This window comes from Scyliorhinus torazame, chromosome 10 (genome assembly GCF_047496885.1).
Source record: "Scyliorhinus torazame isolate Kashiwa2021f chromosome 10, sScyTor2.1, whole genome shotgun sequence".
Classification (NCBI taxonomy): domain Eukaryota; kingdom Metazoa; phylum Chordata; class Chondrichthyes; order Carcharhiniformes; family Scyliorhinidae; genus Scyliorhinus; species Scyliorhinus torazame.
The window spans coordinates 176,804,246-176,823,142 of NC_092716.1; the positions used below are offsets into that span (position 1 = coordinate 176,804,246).

At 61.2% G+C, this 18,897-nt stretch overlaps 1 protein-coding gene across 4 annotated transcripts in view; it reads right to left on the reverse strand.

Annotated features, from left to right (window-relative positions):
* hps5 (HPS5 biogenesis of lysosomal organelles complex 2 subunit 2) overlaps positions 1-17,545 on the reverse strand; it is a 110,192-nt gene extending 92,647 nt beyond the window's left edge. For 2 of the 4 annotated variants that reach the window (XM_072518985.1, XM_072518984.1), the window contains exon 1: positions 17,331-17,544. The gene's annotated coding sequence lies outside the window, so the exon portion shown is untranslated. Of the gene's footprint in view, positions 1-17,330 lie in introns of all 4 variants that reach the window. The other 2 variants (XM_072518983.1, XM_072518982.1) reach the window with 2 other exon arrangements.
* Positions 17,546-18,897: the final 1,352 nt, after the last annotated feature.

Genomic DNA, 18,897 nt, shown 5'->3' on the forward strand with positions numbered 1-18,897 from the left:
GAACGGCAACGGCGCCGTCACCATTGCTTGCAGGCTAGTCCCCCTGCAGGACGCCCTCTCCAAACTCTTCCACGCAGCTCCCTCCCCTTCTCCCATCCACTTACACACCATTGAAACATTGGCGGCCCAGTAGTACTCACTGAGGCTCGGTAGTGCCAGCTCCCCCCTGTCCCTACTACGCTGCAAGAATCCCCGCCTCACTCTCGGGGTCTTCCCAGCCCACACAAAACTCAATGCTCTTCTCAATTCTTTTGAAAAAAGCCTTCGTGATCACCACCGGGAGGCACTGGAACACAAAAAGGAATCTCGGGAGGACCACCATTTTAACTGCCAGCACCCTACCTGCCAATGACAGGGACACCATGTCCCATCTCTTGAAATCCTCCTCCATCTGTTCCACCAACCGTGTTAAATTAAGCCTATGTAATGTACCCCAATTCCTGGCTATCTGGATCCCCAGGTACCGGAAGTCCCTTGTTACCTTCCTCAACGGTAAATCCTCTATCTCTCTGCTCTGCTCCCCCGGATGCACCACAAATAGCTCACTTTTCCCCATGTTCAGTTTATACCCTGAAAAATCCCCAAACTCCCCAAGTATCCGCATTATGTCTGGCATCCCCTCCGCCGGGTCCGCCACATATAGCAACAAATCATCCGCATACAGAGATACCCGGTGTTCTTCTCCCCCCCGAAGTACTCCCCTCCACTTCCTGGAACCCCTCAGTGCCATGGCCAGGGGTTCAATCACCAGTGCAAACAATAACGGGGACAGAGGACATCCCTGCCTCGTCCCTCTATGGAGCCGAAAATAGTCAGACCCCCGTCCATTCGTGACCACGCTCGCCATCGGGGCCCTATACAGCAACTGTACCCACCTGATATACCCGTCCCCAAAGCCAAATCTCCTCAACACCTCCCACAAATAATCCCACTCCACTTTATCAAATGCTTTCTCGGCATCCATCGCCACCACTATCTCCGCTTCCCCCTCTGGTGGGGGCATCATCATTACCCCTAGCAGCCTCCGTATATTTGTATTTAGCTGTCTCCCCTTCACAAACCCAGTTTGGTCCTCATGGACCACCCCCGGGACACAATCCTCTATCCTCATTGCCATTACCTTGGCCAGAATCTTAGCATCCACATTCAGGAGGGAAATGGGCCTGTATGACCCGCATTGCAGCGGGTCTTTTTCCTTCTTTAGGAGGAGCGATATCGTTGCCTCTGACATAGTCGGGGGGCAGCTGCCCCCTTTCCCTCGCCACATTATAGGTTCTCATCAGTAGCGGGGCCAGCAAGTCCAAATATTTCTTATAGAATTCAACTGGGAATCCGTCTGGTCCCGGGGCCTTCCCCGCCTGCATGCTTCCAATCCCTTTCACTACTTCCTCCGTCTCAATCTGTGCTCCCAGCCCCACTCTCTCCTGTTCCTCCACCTTAGGAAATTCCAGCTGATCCAGAAAGCACATCATTCTCTCCTTCCCGTCCGGGGGCTGCGCTTCATATAATCTTTCATAAAATGCCTTGAACACTCCATTCACTCTCTCCGCTCCCCGCTCCATCTCCCCCTCCTCATCTCTCACCCCCCCCCTATCTCCCTCGCTGCTCCCCTTTTCCTCAGTTGGTGGGCCAACAACCTACTCGCCTTCTCCCCATATTCGTACTGTACACCCTGTGCCTTCCTCCATTGTGCCTCTGCCTTACCCGTAGTCAACAAGTCAAATTCTATATGTAGCCTTTGCCTTTCCCTGTATAGTCCCTCCTCCGGTGCCTCCGCGTATTGTCTGTCCACCCTCAGCAGTTCTTTCAACAACTGCTCCCTTTCCCTACCCTCCTGCTTTCCTTTATGTGCCCTAATAGATATCAGCTCCCCTCTAACCACTGCCTTCAGTGCCTCCCAGACCACTCCTACCTGTACCTCCCCATTATCATTAATTTCCAAGTACCTTTCAATACACCACCTCACCCTTAAACACACACCCTCATCTGCCAATAATCCCATGTCCATTCTCCAGGGTGGAAGCTGTTGTTTTTCTTCCCCTATCTCCAGGTCCACCCAGCGTGGAGCATGATCCGAGATGGCTATAGCCGTGTACTCCGTCCCCGTCACCTTTGGGATCAGTGCCCTTCCCAAAACAAAAAAATCTATTCGTGAAAATACTTTATGTACATAGGAGAAAAACGAAAACTCCTTACTCCTAGGTCTACTAAATCTCCAGGGATCTACTCCTCCCATCTGCACCATAAAATCCTTAAGCACCCTAGCTGCAGCCGGCCTCCTTCCGGTCCTGGACCTCGATCTGTCCAGCTCTGGGTCCAGCACCGTATTAAAGTCTCCACCCATTACCAACTTCCCCACTTCTAGGTCCGGGATTCGTCCTAACATACGCCTCATAAAATTGGCATCATCCCAGTTCGGGGCATACACGTTCACTAATACCACCGCCTCCCCTTGCAGTTTGCCACTCACCATCACGTATCTGCCCCCACTATCTGCCACTATAGTCTTTGCCTCAAACATTACCCGCTTCCCCACTAGTATGGCCACCCCCCTGTTTTTTGCATCTAGCCCCGAATGAAACACCTGCCCCACCCATCCTTTGCGAAGTCTAACCTGGTCTGTCAGATTCAGATGCGTCTCCTGAAGCATAACCACATCTGCCTTAAGCTTCTTTAGGTGTGCGAGTACCCGTGCCCTCTTAATCGGCCCGTTCAGCCCTCTCACATTCCACATGATCAACCGGGTTGGGGGGCTCTTTACCCCCCCCCCCCTTGACGACTAGCCATTTCCTTTTTCAATCCAGCTCCTCACCCGGTTCCCACGTAGCTGTATCCCCCCCCCAGGCGGCGCCCCCCCGCCCCGACCCCCCCTCCCATACCAGCTCCCCCTTCTCCCCAGCAGCAGCAACCCAGTTAACCCCCCCACCCCCGCTAGATCCCAAGCTAGCGTAATTGCACCCCCCATGTTGCTCCCAGAAGTCAGCAAACTCTGGCTGACCTCGGCTTCCCCCCGTGACCTCGGCTCACACTGTGCGAGGCCCCCTCCTTCCTGCTTCCCTGTTCCCGCCATGATTACCATAGCGCGGGAACAAAGCCCACACTTCCCCTTTTGGCCCCGCCCCCAATGTCCGGCGCCCACAGCTCCTCATCCTCCCTCACCCCCTCCCCCACGACATGGGGAAGAGAGAGAAGTTACAGGGTCGCAGGTTTAACAATCTGGGAAGTCTTCTCTTCCCCCTTTTCCCCCCCTTCATCCCACAAATTCACCCCCCCACTTTTGTCCCAAATGTTCTTTTTCTGGCCCGCTCACTCCAGCTTCTCCTCGACAATAAATGCCCACGCTTCGTCTGCCGTTTCGAAATAGCGGTGTTTCCCTAGACGTGTGACCCACAGTCTTGCCGGTTGCAACATTCCGAATTTGACCTTCCTTTTATGCAACACCGCCTTGGCCCGATTAAAGCTTGCCCTCCTTCTCGCAACCTCCGCACTCCAATCTTGATACACGCGGATCACCGCATTCTCCCACCTACTGTTCCGAGTTTTCTTGGCCCATCTGAGGACCATCTCTCTGTCCTTGTATCGGAGAAATCTCACAACTATTGCTCGAGGAATTTCTCCAGCCCTCGGTCTTCGCGCCATAACTCGATAGGCTCCCTCCACCTCCAGCGGATCCGTCGGGGCCTCCGATCCCATTAACGAGTGCAGCATCGTGCTCACATATGCCCCGACGTCCGCCCCTTCGGGAAGACCAAGAATCCTTAGGTTCTTCCTCCTCGCATTATTCTCCAGCACCTCCAGCCTTTCCACACATCTTTTGTGTTGTGCCTCGTGGATCTCCGTTTTCACCACCAGGCCCTGTATGTCGTCCTCATTCTCAGCAGCCTTTGCCTTCACGACCCGAAGCTCCTGTTCCTGGGTCTTTTGCTCCTCCTTTAGCCCCTCAATCGCTTGTAATATCGGGGCCAACAGCTCCTTCTTCATCTCCTTTTTGAGTTCATCTGTGCAACGCCTCAGGAACTCTTGTTGGTCCGGGCCCCATATTAAACTGCCTCCTTCCGACGCCATCTTGCTTTGTGCCTGCCTTCCTGGCCGCTGCTCGAGGATCCACCGCAATCCGGCTACTTTCCTCTCTTTTTTCCATCCGTGTCCAGGGGGGATTCCCTTCTGGATTACCACACAGTGTTATTTGCCGTTAAAATTGCCGATGGGGCTCCTATTAAGAGCCCAAAAGTCCGTTCCACCGGGAGCTGCAGAAACGTGCGACTTAGCTGGTCATCGCCGCACCCGGAAGTCTCCTGGAGCCGCTTTGATCGGCCTCGGGATTAGAGAGGAAATTCCAGATTTAATTTTACCCTAAATTATTTAATTTTTCCCACAATTATTCACAATATATATTACTGACTTGGTCAAGGGAAGTGAATGTACTATTGCCAATTTTGCAGATGACACAAAAATAGATGGGAAGGTAAGTGGTGCGAATGACACAAAAAGAGTCTACAGACAGATGTAGACAGGATGAGTACAGGGCCAAAACTTGGCAGATGGAATATAACATAGGACAATGTGACATTATGTACCTTGGGAGGAAGAATCAAGGAGCTGAATATTATTTAAATGGAGAAAGACTACAGCAAGGGGCAGTACGGAGGGATTTGGGGGTCCCTGTGCATAAATCACAAAAAGCTAGCATGCAGGTTCAGCAAGAGGGAAGGCAAATGGAAAGTTGGCCTTATTTGAAAGGGTATGGTGGAGTATAGAAACTGGGAAGTCTTACAAAAATTTTACAAGGCACTAGTTAGGCCACACCTGGAATACTGTGAACAGTTTTGGTCCCCTTATCTAAGGAAAGATATACTGGAATTGAGGGCAGAGAAGGTTCACTCGTTGATCCTGGGTATGGAGGGAGTTTCTCATGAGGAGAGGTTGAGTAGGTATTATAATAATAATAATCTTCATTGTCACAAGTAGGCTTACATTGCAATGAGGTTGTGAAAAAACCCTAGTCGTCACATTCCGCCATCTGTTCGGGTACACAGGGAGAATTCAGAAAGTCCGAATTACCTAACAGCACGTCTTTCGGGACTTGTGGGTGAAACCAGAGCACCTGGAGGAAACCCACGCAGACACAGGGAGAACGTGCAGACTCCATACAGTGACCCAGCTGGGAATCAAACCTGGCGCTGTGATGCCACAGTGCTAACCACTGTGCTGCCCCAGGTTGAGCCTGTACTCATTGGAATGAGTGGTAACCTTATTGTGACATCGAGGATTTTCAGGGGGTTTGATATGCTGAGAGGAGGTTCCCCCTTGTGGGAAGGTGTAGGACCTGATGGTATAATCTCAGATGAGGGTAAAACTAAATCTACCCATTTATGACAGAGATGAGGGTAGTGAATCCGTGGAATTCTTTACCACAGAATGTTGTGGAGGCTGAGTTTTTAAGTATACACAAGGCTGAGATAGGCAGATTTTTAATCAATAAGGGAATCAAGGGTTAAGGGGACAAGGCGGTAAAGTGGAGTTGAGGATTATCATATCAATTCAGTCATCATCGTGTTGAACGGCAGAGCAGCCTACTTCAAATCCTATGGCGTATATTGGCATTTTTTAAAAATGCTGTCCTTTTATTGAAAGGAAAGGGGGGGGGATCACATTGGAATGCTGATGCTCAGTTGAAGCATCATTGTTTGGAATATGTTTTGGGACCAACTGCCCTTCCTTGTCTGCCATATTCATGTGACTTGAGGTTCTGGGTAACAGGGTCTTATGATTCTCGTTTTAGAAGAGTAATTGGTAGATGTGAAAAGCCCTTGAGACTAAATTTGGCTTCTGCAGCAGCTGCATGTGACATCCATTTTCTTCCTCATACTGGTTACACAGCTTGCATCCTCACATTGCATCCTCTTTGCAATGAGATGGGTGTTAAACATTATCGCACTGTAAAAACTGACTAACAGAAAATAACACAGTGCAGGGACATTCAAACCAGTCCTATGCAGGCCCACAGCAGCTGATCCAACATTACCCCAAGGTGTCCAATGAACCAGCAGAAGTTTTAATAAACCAAATTGGCAAATGCAGCTAACACCAACCAAACACACCAGCTAAAAGGGAAATTATAATACCATCTAAACACCAACAAGCACAGTGTGGGAACAATCACAATAATCACAAAGACAGGATGAGTGGCAAAATATGATACACATTGCAGCAGAGGGAGAGCAAGTGAACATGGTGATGTACAATATCACAAGTCAATGACAAGCCTGGATATACCCCAAAATCAATGACCAAGAATGGGATGGCTGACAGTTGAACAGAGGGAGAAATTAAATCCCACCGCTGGTAAAGGAGAGAGTGGAATATCCACTGAGAGTTAAGAAGGCAGGGTATCCCACAGTGATTAGGTTGGATATATCACAAGGCCATTACCCCAAGGTGTCCAATGAACCAGCAGAAGTTTTAATAAACCAAATTGGCAAATGCAGCTAACACCAACCAAACACACCAGCTAAAAGGGAAATTATAATACCATCTAAACACCAACAAGCACAGTGTGGGAACAATCACAATAATCACAAAGACAGGATGAGTGGCAAAATATGATACACATTGCAGCAGAGGGAGAGCAAGTGAACATGGTGATGTACAATATCACAAGTCAATGACAAGCCTGGATATACCCCAAAATCAATGACCAAGAATGGGATGGCTGACAGTTGAACAGAGGGAGAAATTAAATCCCACCGCTGGTAAAGGAGAGAGTGGAATATCCACTGAGAGTTAAGAAGGCAGGGTATCCCACAGTGATTAGGTTGGATATATCACAAGGCCATTGGGAGGAGCTAAGGGAATATCTGACAGCTGGTGACTGCGCAGACACACACACGCACACCCAGGGTAAATGTAGAGGGTTGGGATTCCCACCTGGGGAGCAGATGGGAACAGCAGGGACAATAGGACGGTGGGGGGAGGTTAGCTGGTACAAGGGGATGGGCCACATGCAAGGCACAGTGGGTGCCCACCTGGCACTGGGAGGAGGGGGACGGACATCTGGCACCAGGAGGTGGATGGTCACCTGTCACCGGGAGCAGGGGGACAGACACCTGGCACCAGGAGCAGGAGAGGGACACATGACACCAGAAGCAGGAGGAGGGAGGTGGACACCTAGCACTGGGTGCAACGGGGCGGACATCTGGCAGCGGGAGCAGGGGGGCCGGCACGTGGCAGCGGGAGCAGGGGGGCCGGCACCTTGCAGCAGGAGGAGGGGGGGGGACACCTGTTAGTGCAAGCAGGGGGGCAGACACCTAGCAGCGGGAGCAGGGGGGCCGACACATGGCAGCGGGCGGAGGGGGGCCGACACATGGCAGCGGGAGCAGGGGGGCAGACACCTAGCAGCGGGAGCAGGGGGGGCCAACACCTGGCAGCGGGAGCAGGAGGAGGGGACACCCGTTAGCAGGAGGGCAGACACCTGGCAGCGGGCGCTGGGGGACCAAAACGTGGCAGCGGGAGCAGGAGGAGGGGACACCCGTTAGCAGGAGGGCAGACACCTGGCAGCGGGAGCAGGGGGACCAACACCTGGCAGCGGGAGCAACAACTGGCAGCGGAAGCAGGAGGAGGGGACACCAGGCAGCGGGAGCAGGAGACACCTGGCAGCGGGAGCAGGAGGAGGGGACAGCTGGCAGCGGGAGCAGGTGGATGGGACACTTGGCAGCGGGAGCAGGTGGATGGGACACTTAGCAGCGGGAGCAGGAGGAGGGGACACCTGGCAGCGGGGCAGAGATCTGGCAGCGGGAGCAGGGGGGGTGACACCTGGCAGCGGGAGCAGGAGGAGGGGACACCTGGGAGCAGGAGGAGGGGACACGTGGCAGCGGGAGCAGGAGGAGGGGACACCTGGCAGCGGGAGCAGGAGGAGGGGACACCTGACAGCGGGAGCAGGGGGGGGGGGCACCTGGCAGCGGGAGCAGGGGGGGGGGGGACACCTGGCAGCGGGAGCAGGGTGGGGGGGGGGGACACCTGGCTGCGGGAGCAGGGGGAGGGGACACCTGGCAGCGGGAGCAGGAGGAGGGGACACCTGGGAGCGGGAGCAGGAGGAGGGGACACCTGGCAGCGGGAGGAGGGGACACCTGGCAGCGGGAGGAGGGGACACCTGGCAGCGGGAGGAGGGGGGGGACACCTGGCAGCGGGAGCAGGAGGAGGGGACACCTGGCAGAGGGGCTGAGATCTGGCAGCGGGAGCAGGGGGTGTGACACCTGGCAGCGGGAGCAGGGGGGATGACACCTGGCAGCGGGAGCAGGAGGAGGTGACACCTGGCAGCGGGAGCAGGGGGGGGGAACACCTGGCAGCGGGAGCGGGGGGGGGGGGGACACCTGGCAGCGGGAGCAGGGTGAGGGGACACCTGGCAGCGGGGGCAGGGGGAGGGGACACCTGGCAGCGGGGGCAGGGGGAGGGGACACCTGGCAGCGGGGGCAGGGGGAGGGGACACCTGGCAGCGGGGGCAGGGGGAGGGGACACCTGGCAGCGGGAGCAGGAGGAGGGGACACCTGGCAGCGGGAGCAGGAGGAGGGGACACCTGGCAGTGGGAGCAGGAGGAGGGGACACCTGGCAGCGGGAGCAGGGGGGGGGGACACCTGGCAGCGGGAGCGGGGGGGGGGACACCTGGCAGCGGGAGCAGGGGGGGGGACACCTGGCTGCGGGAGCAGGGGGAGGGGACACATGGCAGCGGGAGCAGGAGGAGGGGACACTTGGCAGCGGGAGCAGGAGGAGGGGACACCTGGCAGCGGGAGCAGGAGGGGGGGACACCTCTGAGTGGGAGCAGGAGGGGGGGACACCTGGCAGCTGGAGCAGGAGGAGGGGACACCTGGAGCGGGAGCAGGAGGAGGGGACACCTGGCAGCATGAGCAGGTGGATGGGACACTTGGCAGCGGGAGCAGGAGGAGGGGACACCTGGCAGAGGGGCTGAGATCTGGCAGCGGGAGCAGGGGGGTGACACCTGGCAGCGGGAGCAGGGGGGATGACACCTGGCAGCGGGAGCAGGAGGAGGTGACACCTGGCAGCGGGAGCAGGGGTGGGGGGACACCTGGCAGCGGGAGCAGGGGTGGGGGGACACCTGGCAGCGGGAGCAGGGTGACAGGACACCTGGCAGTGGGAGCAGGGGGAGGGGACACCTGGCAGCGGGGGCAGGGGGAGGGGACACCTGGCAGCGGGAGCAGGGGGGGGGACACCTGGCTGCGGGAGCAGGGGGAGGGGACACCTGGCAGCGAGAGCAGGAGGAGGGGACACTTGGCAGCGGGAGCAGGAGGAGGGGACACCTGGCAGCGGGAGCAGGAGGGGGGACACCTGGGAGTGGGAGCAGGAGGGGGGGACACCTGGCAGCGGGAGCAGGGGGAGGGGACACCTGGCAGCAAGAGCAGGTGGATGGGACACTTGGCAGCGGGAGCAGGAGGAGGGGACACCTGGCAGAGGGGCAGAGATCTGGCAGCGGGAGCAGGGGGGGTGACACCTGGCAGCGGGAGCAGGAGGAGGGGACACCTGGCAGCGGGAGCAGGAGGAGGGGACACCTGGCAGCGGGAGCAGGAGGAGGGGACACCTGGCAGCGGGAGCAGGGTGAGGGGACACCTGGCAGCGGAAGCAGGTGGAGGGGACACCTGGCAGCGGGAGCAGGAGGAGGGGACACCTGGCAGCGGGAGCAGTGTGGGGGGGGACACCTGGCAGCGGGAGCAGGGGGAGGGGACACCTGGCAGCGGGAGCATGGTGGGGGGGGACACCTGGGAGCGGGAGCAGGGGGGGGACACCTGGGAGCAGGAGGAGGGGACACCTGGCAGCGGGAGCAGGAGGAGGGGACACTTGGCAGCGGGAGCAGGAGGAGGGGACACCTGGCAGCGGGAGCAGGAGGGGGGACACCTGGGAGTGGGAGCAGGAGGAGGGGACACCTGGCAGCGGGAGGGGACACCTGGCAGCGGGAGCAGAGGGGGGGGGCACCTGGCAGCGGGAGCAGGGGGGGGGGGGCACCTGGCAGCGGGAGCAGGGGGGGGGACACCTGGCAGCGGGAGCAGGGGGGGGGGGACACCTGGCAGCGGGAGCATGGTGGGGGGGGACACCTGGCAGCGGGAGCAGGGTGGGGGGGGGGACACCTGGCAGCGGGAGCAGGGGGAGGGGACACCTGGCAGTGGGAGCAGGGGGAGGGGACACCTGGCAGCGGGAGCAGGGGGAGGGGACACCTGGCAGCGGGAGCAGGAGGAGGGGACACCTGGCTGCGGGAGCAGGGGGAGGGGACACCTGGCAGCGGGAGCAGGAGGAGGGGACACCTGGCAGCGTGAGCAGGAGGAGGGGACACCTTGCAGCGGGAGCAGGGGGGGGACACCTGGCAGCGGGAGCAGGAGGAGGGGACACCTGGCAGCGGGAGCAGGAGGAGGGAACACCTGGCAGCGGGAGCAGGAGGAGGGGACACCTGGCAGCGGGAGCAGGAGGAGGGGACACCTGGCAGCGGGAGCAGGAGGAGGGGACACCTGGCAGCGGGAGCAGGGGGACACACACACCGAACAGCGGGAGCAGGAGGAGGGGACACCTGGCAGTGGGAGCGGGGGGGGGGGGGGGGAGCTGGCAGTGGGAGCGGGGGGGGGGGAGCTGGCAGTGGGAGCGGGGGGGGGAACACCTGGCAGCGGGAGCGGGGGGGGGGGACACCTGGCAGCGGGAGCGGGGGACACCTGGCAGCGGGAGCGGGGGGGCTCACACCTGGCAGCGGCGGGGGGACGGGACACCTGGCAGCGGGACGGGGGGGGGGGAGAACACCTGGCAGCGGGAGCGTGGGGGGGGGGGAACACCTGGCAGTTGGAGGAGACCTGGCAGCGGGAGCGGGGACGACGACGGCACCTGGCAGTGGGAGCGGTGGGGGGGGGGGACACCTGGCAGCGGGAGCGGAGACGACGACACCTGGCAGCGGGGGGGGGGGGCACCTGGCAGCGGGAGCAGGGGGGGGAAACACCTGGCAGCGGGAGGGGGAACACCTGGCAGCAGGAGGAGACCTGGCAGCGGGAGGGGGGGGGGCGGAGATCTGGCAGTGGGAGGGGGAGGGGAGAGACCTGGCAGTGGGAGGGGGGAGATCTGGCAGTGGGAGGGGGGAGATCTGGCAGTGGGAGGGGTGGGGGGAGATCTGGCAGTGGGAGGGGTGGGGGAGATCTGGCAGTGGGAGGGGGGGAGAGATCTGGCAGTGGGAGGGGGAGGGGAGAGACCTGGCAGTGGGAGGGGGGAGATCTGGCAGTGGGAGGGGGGAGATCTGGCAGTGGGATGAGGGGGGGGGAGATCTGGCAGTGGGATGAGGGGGGGGAGATCTGGCAGTGGGAGGGGGGAGAACTGGCAGTGGGAGGGGGGAGAACTGGCAGTGGGAGGGGGAGAACTGGCAGTGGGAGGGGGAGAACTGGCAGTGGGAGGGGGAGAACTGGCAGTGGGAGGGGGTGAGATCTGGCAGTGGGAGGGGAGATCTGGCAGTGGGAGGGGGAGATCTGGCAGTGGGAGGGGGAGATCTGGCAGTGGGACGGGGAGATCTGGCAGTGGGGGGGAGATCTGGCAGTGGGAGGGGGAGAACTGGCAGTGGGGGGGGAGATCTGGCTGTGGGAGGGGGAGATCTGGCAGTGGGAGGGGGAGATCTGGCAGTGGGAGGGGGAGATCTGGCAGTGGGAGGGGGAGATCTGGCAGTGGGAGGGGGGAGATCTGGCAGTGGGGGGGAGATCTGGCAGTGGGAGGGGGAGAGATCTGGCAGTGGGGGGAGATCTGGCAGTGGGGGGGGAGATCTGGCAGTGGGGGAGATCTGGCAGTGGGGGGGAGATCTGGCAGTGGGGGGGGGAGATCTGGCAGTGGGGGGAGATCTGGCAGTGGGGGGAGATCTGGAAGTGGGAGGGGGGAGATCTGGCAATGGGAGGGGGGAAATCTGGCAGTGGGAGGGGGAGATCTGACAGTGGGAGGGGGAGATCTGACAGTGGGAGGGGGGAGATCTGGCAGTGGGAGGGGGAGATCTGGCAATGGGAGGGGGAGATCTGGCAATGGGAGGGGGAGATCTGGCAGTGGGAGGTGGGGGAGATCTGGCAGTGGGGGGGTGATCTGGCAGTGGGAGGGGAGATCTGGCAGTGGGAGGGGGAGATCTGGCAGTGGGAGGGGGGAGATCTGGCAGTGGGAGGGGGAGATCTGGCAGTGGGAGGGGGAGATCTGGCAGTGGAGGGGGCGATCTGGCAGTGGGAGGGGGAGATCTGGCAGTGGGAGGGGGAGATCTGGCAGTGGGAGGGGGAGATCTGGCAGTGGGAGGGGGAGATCTGGCAGTGGGAGGGGGAGATCTGGCAGTGGGAGGGGGAGATCTGGCAGTGGGAGGGGGAGATCTGGCAGTGGGAGGGGGAGATCTGGCAGTGAGAGAGGGGAGATCTGGAAGTGGGAGGGGGAGATCTGGCAGTGGGAGGGGGAGATCTGGCAGTGGGAGGGGGAGATCTGGCAGTGGGAGGGGGAGATCTGGCAGTGGGAGGGGGGAGATCTGGCAGTGGGAGGGGGAGGGGTGGAGATCTGGCAGTGGGAGGGGGGAGATCTGGCAGTGGGAGGGGGAGATCTGGCAGTGGGAGGTGGGGAGATCTGGCAGTGGGGGGAGATCTGGCAGTGGGAGGGGGAGATCTGGCAGTGGGAGGGGGAGATCTGGCAGTGGGAGGGGGAGATCTGGCAGTGGGAGGGGGAGATCTGGCAGTGGGAGGGGGAGATCTGGCAGTGGGAGGGGGAGATCTGGCAGTGGCAGGGGTGGGGGGAGATTAGGCAGTGGGAGGGGTGGGGGAGATCTGGCAGTGGGAGGGGTGGGGAGATCTGGCAGTGGGAGGGTGGGGGAGATCTGGCAGTGGGAGGGGTGGGGGAGATCTGGCAGTGGGAGGGGTGGGGGAGATCTGGCAGTGGGAGGGGGGAGATCTGGCAGTGGGAGGGGGAGATCTGGCAGTGGGAGGGGGAGATCTGGCAGTGGGAGGGGGAGATCTGGCAGTGGGAGGGGGAGATCTGGCAGTGGGAGGGGGAGATCTGGCAGTGGGAGGGGAGATCTGGCAGTGGGAGGGGGAGATCTGGCAGTGGGAGGGGAGAACTGGCAGTGGGAGGGGGGAGAACTGGCAGTGGGAGGGGGAGAACTGGCAGTGGGAGGGGAGAACTGGCAGGGGGAGGGGGAGATCTGGCAGTGGGAGGGGGGAGATCTGACAGTGGGAGGGGGAGATCTGGCAGTGGGAGGGGTGGGGGGAGATCTGGCAGTGGGAGGGGGAGATCTGGCAGTGGCAGGGGGGGATCTGGCAGTGGGAGGGGAGATCTGGCAGGGGGAGGGGGAGATCTGGTAGTGGGAGGGCGGGGAGAACTGGCAGTGGGAGAGGGGAGAACTGGCAGTGGGAGGGGGGAGATCTGGCAGTGGGAGGGGGAGATCTGGCAGTGGGAGGGGTGGGGGAGATCTGGCAGTGGGAGGGGGGAGATCTGGCAGTGGCAGGGGGGGATCTGGCAGTGGGAGGGGAGATCTGGCAGGGGGAGGGGGAGATCTGGCAGGGGAGGGGGAGATCTGGCAGTGGGAGGGCGGGGGAGAACTGGCAGTGGAGAGGGGAGAACTGGCAGTGGGAGGGGAGAACTGGCAGTGGGAGGGGGGGGAGAACTGGCAGTGGGAGGGGGAGAGCTGGCAGTGGGAGGGGGGTGAGATCTGGCAGTGGAGGGGGGTGAGATCTGGCAGTGGGAGGGGGGTGAGATCTGGCAGTGGGAGGGGGAGATCTGGCAGTGGGAGGGGGAGATCTGGCAGTGGGAGGGGGGAGATCTGGCAGTGGGAGGGGGAGATCTGGCAGTGGGAGGGGAGATCTGGCAGTGGGAGGGGTGGGGAGATCTGGCAGTGGGAGGGGTGGGGGAGAGCTGGCAGTGGGAGGGGGAGAGCTGGCAGTGGGAGGGGGAGAGCTGGCAGTGGGAGGGGGAGAGCTGGCAGTGGGAGGGGGGAGATCTGGCAGTGGGAGGGGGAGATCTGGCAGTGGGAGGGGGAGATCTGGCAGTGGGAGGGGGAGATCTGGCAGTGGGGGGGGAGATCTGGCAGTGGGAGGGGGAGATCTGGCAGTGGGGGGAGATCTGGCAGTGGGAGGGGGAGATCTGGCAGTGGGGGGAGATCTGGCAGTGGGAGGGGGGAGAGATCTGGCAGTGGGAGGAGGGGGAGATCTGGGCAGTGGGAGGAGGGGGAGATCTGGCAGTGTGAGGGGGTGGGAGAGATCTGGCAGTGGGAGGGGGGAGATCTGGCAGTGGGAGGGGGTGGGAGAGGTCTGGCAGTGGGAGGGGGGGACCTGGCAGCGGGAGAAGACCTGGCAGCGGGAGGAGACCTGGCAGCGGGAGGAGACCTGGCAGCGGGAGGAGACCTGGCAGCGGGAGGAGACCTGGCAGCGGGAGGAGACCTGGCAGCGGGAGGAGACCTGGCAGCGGGAGGAGACCTGGCAGCGGGAGGAGACCTGGCAGCGGGCGCAAGGGGAGGGGACACCTGGCAGCGGGAGCAGGGGGGGGGGGAGACACACCTGGCAGCGGGAGCAGGGGGGGGGGGGAAGGGGGGCCACACCTGGCAGCGGGAGCAGAGAGGGGGGAGGGACACACCTGGCAGCGGGAGCAGGGAGGGGAGAGGGACACACCTGGCAGCGGGAGCGGGGGGGGGGGACACACACCTGGCAGCGGGAGCGGGGAGGGGACACACACCTGGCAGCGTGAGCAGGGGGGGGGACACCTGGCAGCGGGAGCAGGGGGGGGGGGACACCTGGCAGCGGGAGCAGGGGGGGGGGCAGCGGGTGCGGGGGGGGGCAGCGGGAGCGGAGGGGGGCAGCGGGAGCGGGGGGCAGCGGGAGCGGGGGGCAGCGGGAGCGGGGGGAGATCTGGCAGTGGGAGGGGAGATCTGGCAGTGGAAGGGGGGGAGATCTGGCAGTGGGAGGGGGGGAGATCTGGCAGTGGGATGGGGAGATCTGGCAGTGGAGGGGGAGATCTGGCAGTGGAGGGGGGAGATCTGGCAGTGGGAGGGGGGGGGAGATCTGGCAGTGGAGGGGGGAGATCTGGCAGTGGAGGGGGGGGGGAGATCTGGCAGTGGGGGGGGAGATCTGGCAGTGGGAGGGGGGGAGATCTGGAAGTGGGGGGGGAGATCTGGCAGTGGGGGGGGGAGATCTGGCAGTGGGAGGGGGGGGGAGATCTGGCAGTGGGAGGGGGGGGGAGAGATCTGGCAGTGGGAGGGGGGGGGGAGAGATCTGGCAGTGGGAGGGGGAGATCTGGCAGTGGGAGGGGGGGAGATCTGGCAGTGGGAGGGGGGGGTGGGAGTGATCTGGCAGTGGGAGGGGGGGTGGGAGAGATCTGGCAGTGGGAGGGGGGGGACCTGGCAGCGGTGGGGGACCTGGCAGCGGGAGGAGACTTGGTAGCGGGAGGAGACCTGGCAGCGGGAGCAGGGGGAGGGGACACCTGGCAGCGGGAGCAGGGGGGGGGGCAGCGGGTGCGGGGGGGCAGCGGGTGCGGGGGGGGCAGTGGGAGCGGAGGGGGGCAGCGGGAGCGAGGGGGGCAGCGGGAGCGGGGGGGCAGCGGGAGCGGGGGGGCAGCGGGAGCGGGGGAGATCTGGCAGTGGGATGGGGAGATCTGGCAGTGTGAGGGGGGAGATCTGGCAGTGGGAGGGGGGGGAGATCTGGCAGTGGAGGGGGGGGGAGATCTGGCAGTGGGAGGAGGGGAGATCTGGCAGTGGAGGGGGGAGATCTGGCAGTGGGGGGAGATCTGGCAGTGGGGGGGGAGATCTGGCAGTGCGGTGGGGGGAGATCTGGCAGTGGGAGGGGGGGAGATCTGGAAGTGGGAGGGGGGAGATCTGGCAGTGGGGGGGGGAGATCTGGCAGTGGGGGGGGAGATCTGGCAGTGGGAGGGGGGGAAGAGATCTGGCAGTGGGAGGGGGGGAGATCTGGCAGTGGGAGGGGGGAGATCTGGCAGTGGGAGGGGGAGATCTGGCAGTGGGAGGGGGGGGGTGGGAGAGATCTGGCAGTGGAGGGGGGGGTGGGAGAGATCTGGCAGTGGGAGGGGGGGACCTGGCAGCGGGGGGGACCTGGCAGCGGGAGGAGACCTGGTAGCGGGAGGAGACCTGGCAGCGGGAGCAGGGGGAGGGGACACCTGGCAGCGGGAGCAGGGGGGGGGGGGGGAGACACACCTGCAGCGGGAGCATGGGGGGGGGGAAGGGGGACACACACCTGGCATCGGGAGCAGGGAGGGGGGAGGGACACACCTGGCAGCGGGAGCAGGGAGGGGAGAGGGACACACCTGGCAGCGGGAGCGGGGACACACACACACACACCTGGCAGCGGGAGCGGGGGGGGGGGACACCTGGCAGCAGGAGCAGGGGGGGGACCTGGCAGCGGGAGCGGGGGGGGGGACCTGGCAGCGGGAGCGGGGGGGGGGGGACACCTGGCAGCGGGAGCAGGGGGGGCAGCGGGGAGCGGGGGGGGTCAGCGGGAGCGGGGGGGGCAGCGGGAGCGGGGGGGGGCAGCGGGAGCGGGGGGGGCAGCGGGAGCGGGGGGGGGCAGCGGGAGCGGGGGGGGCAGCGGGAGCGGGGGGGGGCAGCGGGAGCGGGGGGGGGCAGCGGGAGCAGGAGATCTGGCAGTGGGAGGGGTGGGGGAGATCTGGCAGTGGGAGGGGTGGGGGAGATCTGGCAGTGGGAGGGGTGGGGGGAGATCTGGCAGTGGGAGGGGTGGGGGAGATCTGGCAGTGGGAGGGGTGGGGGGGAGATCTGGCAGTGGGAGGGGTGGGGGGGGAGATCTGGGAGGGGTGGGGGAGATCTGGCAGTGGGAGGGGGGGAGATCTGGCAGTGGGAGGGGGGGAGATCTGGCAGTGGGAGGGGGGGGAAAGATCTGGCAGGTGGGAGGGGGGGGAGATCTGGCAGTGGGAGGGGGGGAGATCTGGCAGTGGGAGGGGGGGGGAGATCTGGCAGTGGGAGGGGGGGAGATCTGGCAGTGGGAGGGGGGGGAGATCTGGCAGTGGGAGGGGGGGAGATCTGGCAGTGGGGGGGGGGGGGAGATCTGGCAGTGGGAGGGGGGGGGGGGAGATCTAGCAGTGGGGGGGGGGAGATCTGGCAGTGGGAGGGGGGGGGGGGAGATCTGCAGTGGGAGGGGGGGGAGATCTGGCAGTGGGAGCAGGGGGGGGGGGGGCACCTGATGCTGGCGGTTGGGATATGGGGGTCGGACAGCTGGGGGGGGGGGGGGCGGTGATGAAAAGGCCGCGGGTCCGGACAACAGGCACAACTTCCCCGGGATGGTTCCTCCCGAGCTGGACACGGTAACCAACACCGGCCCCAAAGCCACTTCTACCTGAAACAGGGCCGCAAATCACCTGACTCTGACCGGACCGCTCATCACTGCCGAGCCTCCTGACTCTGACCGGCACTCAAACCCGGCTGAGGGCCCGCCCCAAGCCGCGGACTTCCCCAGTCAGGCCCCGCCCCTGGGGGCCCGGCCTGGGAGCCGATAAACTGATCAGAAGGTTAAATGTCCGACCAAGACTGTAAGAGTGGAGGGAGAGGCGGGGGTTTGTATCCATGGTGGCACCAGTACCAGTGAAAGGCAGAGCTGTCCCAGTGCGATGACTGCACTTAGACTGATTTCGACCAGTGTCCTGGCAACAAATCATTTACTCGGGCAGTAAATAGGGCTTCAAACTAATTAAAGGGATGTCAGATTCCAGCTCTTACAGGTCCAGTTTTCCAATGCTACCAAAGCTCAGGACGGCATCCCAGTATTGCAAAACTTGAACCCTGAACCTAATCCTTGGCACTGTTATATACCCCAAATACCGCCACATTCCGGCGCCTGTTCAGGTACACCGAGGGAGAATTCAAAATGTCCAATTCACCTTACAAGTACGTCTTTCGGGACTTGTGGGAGGAAACCGGAGCACCCGGCCGAAACCCACACAGATTTGGAGAGAATGCGCAGACTCCGCACAGATAATGACCAAAGCCAGGAATCGAACCCCGGTCCCTGGTGCTGTGAAGCAACAGTGCTAACCACTATGTTACCGTGGAATCAGACTTCAGTATTTCTGATGTTAAACCCTACAAGGAATAAGTCCCCTACTATAAAACTGCATCTCCTCTGACTTCCCATGAGCAATGCCACAAAAGAGTTAGTAATAAAGGAAGATAGCAATTCTCATACATGCTTCATTATCCTTGGACTGCCCCAAAGTACTTAACAATAATGTTTTCTGTTTGTGAAAGCATACTTATGAAAATTAGCTGGCTACTGGTGTATGACATTAACTACAAAAAGTATTTCAATGGTTGTGAAATGCTTTGGCACAACCTGAAAATGTTCAACACACTATATAAAAGCAAGTTCTACCTTTATTCCTTTCTTTCCCTCATGCCAACTGTGCTGACATATTCTCCAAATATACTAGAATGAAACTGTACAGTAACAATATAGGATGTTTACTCAATGTACAAACAATAATAGACACGGCATGAGTTGGGATCTGAAAGATTTTTTTACTTTTTAAATAATTTTTATTAAAGTTTTCACAAAATATCAACAACAAAATGTAAAAGGAACCCAATAGAATTAAATACAAAACAAAACAACCCAGTGCCCCCCTCCCCCCTATACATAAATAATATATTAACACCCGCCGAAACACATAGCAAATATATACACACCCTCAGATCCCCCAGTATAGACAAACAAAAATAAATAAAATTAAATTAAATAAAATAGAACCCACCCACCGCTCCCCCCCGGGTTGCTGCTGCTGACCATTGTCTACCATTCTGCCAGGAAGTCCAAGAACGGTTGCCACTGCCTTAAGAACCCTTGCACCAATCCCCTTAAGGCAAATTTCACCCTCTCCAATTTAATAAGCCCCGCCATATCATTGATC